Genomic DNA, 4798 nt, shown 5'->3' on the forward strand with positions numbered 1-4798 from the left:
TCTACCACCCACTAGCATGTTTTAAGTATACCATAATTACTTTTTTCTTTTATTCTTCAGTAGTTTATTTTTTACCATTTTTACCATACTTACTTTTGAAGTATAACATATTTTTATTTCTTCAGTGTCATATGAAACTTTATGTGTTTGTTTACTATATATAAAGGTTAGTAACAATGCAACAATGCAATGAATATAAAATTATCAAGCAAATGATTTTGCTGGTTTTGATTATAAATATTGAATGCTTTTATAAATAGCAGGCACAACTGGAAGTGTATTGTACTTTTATATTATTTAATCTTCATATCCATGTGCAGCTAGGTTTACTTATGTAGACTCTAAATAGTGTTTAGGTATGGAATTATTATGTTTTATAGCCATACCTTTATACTGATGGAGGATTTGGGGACTCAGGAGGAGTCGCCCAACTTTACCAACTCTAACTTTGGGTCCTGTTCTATTTTTTAACAAATAATTGATAAAAATGAAACTCAAGAGGAATAAATTATGAATTTAGTGAGAAATGATAAATTAAGGGGTTTATTTAAGGGTGACTGGGATCTAGGAAGAAGGCTAGAGCAGATTCATAAGCATGTGGAAAGAAAGTAGGAAACATACTTGCATATGGAAATCCTTGCAAAATTTATAAGATTCCTTTAAGAAAAAATGAGGGTTTTGGCAAAAGACTGGAGTTGAACCACAAGCATGTGAAGGATAGAATTTAGGTACATATGTAGGGAGATTCAGAAGAAACACACATAATATGTGCCTTGTGATTCCTCATGGGAGGAAATAAAGAGGGAAAATGGTGGGAGCTGAAGGAAGAACACAGAGGAAAAATATCAAAGCAGAGACCAAAATATTCAGATGAAAAATGAATAGTAAAAGGAGTTATACCTATGGTTACCTTGAGTTTATAGAAATTGCACAGGTAACAGGTCTAAAATTAGAGACATACCCACATGGTAGATCTGATAAACATACACTGTAGCTTCAGAGACCAGAGGAAAATTATACATGTAATTAAAGTGGGAAGTTATCCCAGAGAATGAAATGGAGGCAATAAGAGAATAAGTCAGACCAAGAAACAATGTTATGGTCTTTCAGCTATAGTAGTGGGAGAGACAAACACAAATGTATCCAAGGAGCATAGCATAAGGCCAGGAGAATTGGACATAGAGAGAGAGGGAATGAGGAGGTAGAAAGCCACAGCCTTTTTAGTGGCAGAAAATGTATCAGAATGCAAGTAGAAGAACCAATTGGTTTGCAGATTTGGAGGACAAACATCAGGATCATCTATCTAGGTGACATGCTATACTGAGTGGGGACAGCAGGGACAATTGTAGATCAGACTCCATCAGACACACATTCCATTCCTGCCAAGATTTCCATTCTTGTGCCAGCATGAGGTGGATGTGGGGTTGCATCTCCTGGTTCACTCCAGGCCTCAATTTCTAACTAACACTGCCTGAAAGAGGCTACCTTTCTCCTTCAATACTACATACATGCTCTATAGTGTTAAATCAATTTCTTTCTTTCTTTCTTTCTTTCTTTCTTTCTTTCTTTCTTTCTTTCTTTCTTTCTTTCTTCCTTTCCTTTTTGTTTTATTGAAGTAGGGTCTCACTCTAGCCCAGGATGACCTGTAATTCACTATGTAGTCTTAGGGTGGCCTTGAACTCATGGTGATCCTCCTACCTCTTCCTCCCAAATGCTGGGATTAAAACATGCACCACCATGCATGGCTTAAATCTTAATTTCTTATTCTTATTTCTTTCTCATCTTTTTATTTGCTTTTTGTTTCAAGGAAGGGTATTATTCTAGTCCTGGCCAACCTAGAACTTACTCTGTAGCTCCAGACTAGCCAAGAACTCAAGATGATCCTTCTATCTCAGCCTCCTGAATGCTAGAACTAAAGGCATTCAAAACTATGACTAGCTGCTTCATTTTTCTATGTGGTACTGGAAAAAAGGCTAAGTGAGAACAAAAGTTTCCCAATGCTACAGCGAAAGAATTTTGAGGAAATTGTAGGAGACTCAACACCTGGGCCATTGCAGGTAATTGACCTCATGGAAATGTTATTTGGAATGTTTCTGTTCTATATGGTGCAGTAGAAACATCACTTTTCAAAACTATAGAGGAGGATCATTATTTTTTCATTGGCTTATTAAATGAGTAGATTTTTAAATAAATAATTTAATAATTTTTATTAAATTTAATAAATATTTTAAATTTTTTCTTAGGTATATTCATTATTTCCCTAGTGAATTTAAACTATTCATGCCCTTGACTTTCAGAAATCAGTTTGCTCAGAAATAAAAGTGTTTAGAAAGCTATCTTACTAAGCTAAGAATCTCTCCAGTTTCCGGGCTTCTCTTCTCTTTGTCATCTCTTTTTCTGGGCATATTTTTGGCCTTGCAACTGGGATAGCATCAAGCATTTCTGCCTTATAGGTTGTACATAGTTCCATTGACTTTCCTTGACCCACTGTCTGTGGATTGAAGAGGACCTGTGTGATGAATTGATCACAAAGGGAGTGAGAGTAGGTACAAGGGGCACCAAACTCAGGAACTGCAGTGCTTAGAGGTCTTCAAAGTAAACAATAACCAGACAAAAAGATATTAAAAGTTCAGCAGGGCATTATACTGCAATAAACAGGAAAAAGAGAAGATATTGGTCTGAGGTTGAAGCACAGTTATTAAAAATGATGAGGTCTGCTGGGCTTGGTGGGACATGCTTTTCATACCAATACTTGAGAGGCTAAAATGGGAGGATTGCCTAGAGTTCAAAGTCACCTTGGTACAGAGTGAGACCTTGCCAAAAGAAAAAAAAAAATGTAGGTAATATGTAACAAAAATAAGTGAAGAGTAGATAAGAATGAAGGGCCTGGTAAATTGCTGAAATAGTCAAGTATCAGAGTAGATGGTAGACTGAAGGAACCATGTTTATAGATTTTAAAGAACAAAGCCTAATGATAGTGTGCTCGCAAATCTTGAAATAATTGTGGTGGTTTCATTTAGGTGTCCCCCCATAAACTTAGGCAAATGTTAGGTCCCTAGCTGATGGCAATTTGTGAATTAATGCCTTCTTGAGGCTGTGTATTGTTGAGGGTGGGATTATAGGTTTTATAACCAGCTTCTGCTTGCCAGTGTTTGCCACATTCTTCCCTTGCTAATGTCCATCTGATGTTGGTTAGGAGGTGATGTCCACCCTCTGTGCATGCCATCATTTTCCTCTGCCATCTCTGAGCTTCCCCTTGAGTTTGTAAACCAAAATAAACCCTTTTTCCCACAAGCTGCTCTGTGCCTTGTGTTTTCTGCCAGCAATGTGAACCGGACTGCAACAGGAATACAAAGGTCTTCTACAGATAATTATAAGAAATGCTATAAGAGTTATAATGCCAATTATGAATGACTGGATATTTGGGCAAACCCTCCTAAAATAAGTTTAACTTTTCTTGGTTTCTGTTAGATGGCAGCAGCCAGTCAGCAGGAGAATCAGTTGACTTATATGGGGATTTTTCTGACTTTGGCTCAGCTGCTGAATCAGGCAATTTACCTTCCCAAAGAACAGCAACAAATGGGAATGGAGACTTAGGTGACTGGAGTGCCTTCAACCAAGCCCCACTAGGCCCTGTGGCTTCCAGTGGTGAGCTCTTCAAAAGTGCTCCAAAGCCAGCAGTAGAACTCCTCAGTAGTACACAGTCAGCTTTAGGCCTACCTCCAGCTGCTTCAAATTCTACAGACCTGTGTGACCTCATGGGCTCACCTCAAGCAACTATGTCGTCTTCCCAGAGTATGAACTTCTCTTTGATGAGTGCTAATATTATTGGACTTGGCTTTCCCATGTCAAGGTCACAGCCATTGTACAATGTTAGTGCAGTACTACAGAAGCCTAATCCTCTGTATCATCAGAATATACATATGGTCCAGAAGTCAGTCAGCAAAATCCTGCTGTCTACTTGTTCTGACCCTAGGGTAAACATCTGCCTAGACAACTTACTCCTCGGTTTGCAGCCTTCCAAATCCCAGCAACCTTCGCTCAACACAATGATTCAGCAACAGGATATGCAACAGCTTCTGAATGTGATGACTCAGAGCTTTGCAGCTGTGAACTGCAGTTCTCCATCAAACATGGTTCCTGTCCAGCCACAAACCACTTCTTTGATGGGGGGACCCATGCCTGTGAGTATGCCCAGTGTGATGACAGGCACCGTGGAGATGGACCCTCTTGGAAATACTCCCATGATGAATCAGAGCATGAAGGACATCAACATGAACCTGGGAATGTCAGCTTCTGGGATGGGCTTCATGGGCACGATGGGAACTGGCATGCCCAATATGGCCATGACTTCTGAAAATGCAGCCTAAGCAAAATGCCTTTGCAAACTTTGCCAACTTTAGCAAATGAGAGAGCCTAAGAAGCAGAATGAATGAACTTTTTAGCTGTGCAAATAGGTGATGTTGGGATGGAAAATACTAATCATTTCCACTTTCTTTTAGGAATTAATTAAAATAAACACAACCCACATAAGGAACCAGAAAGGCTGTGTGTAAAAGTTCACTTATTGCAGAAGGTGATGCAAGAGCCCCTCAGGTGAGGCAGGCAGAGTCACCTTCCCCACTGAAGAACACAGATGGCTGATGAGACCTTGAGAGCCTTTATAAACTGAAGAGTCATGGGAAGACTGGACAAGGCTGAATGAATGTGCTTGAATCTCTAACTTTATACTTTACTTTTCCTGAGGAACTTGATTTTCTGTCCATCTATTGCCTTGTCATAATTGGGTCTGTTCCAC

At 39.0% G+C, this 4798-nt stretch overlaps 1 pseudogene; it reads left to right on the top strand.

The window, feature by feature from the left end:
• Positions 1 to 1997: 1997 nt before the first annotated feature.
• LOC101612821 lies at positions 1998 to 4410 on the top strand (annotated as a pseudogene).
• Positions 4411 to 4798: the final 388 nt, after the last annotated feature.

The sequence above is a fragment of the Jaculus jaculus genome, chromosome 4 (assembly GCF_020740685.1).
Source record: "Jaculus jaculus isolate mJacJac1 chromosome 4, mJacJac1.mat.Y.cur, whole genome shotgun sequence".
Taxonomy (NCBI): Eukaryota; Metazoa; Chordata; class Mammalia; order Rodentia; family Dipodidae; genus Jaculus; species Jaculus jaculus.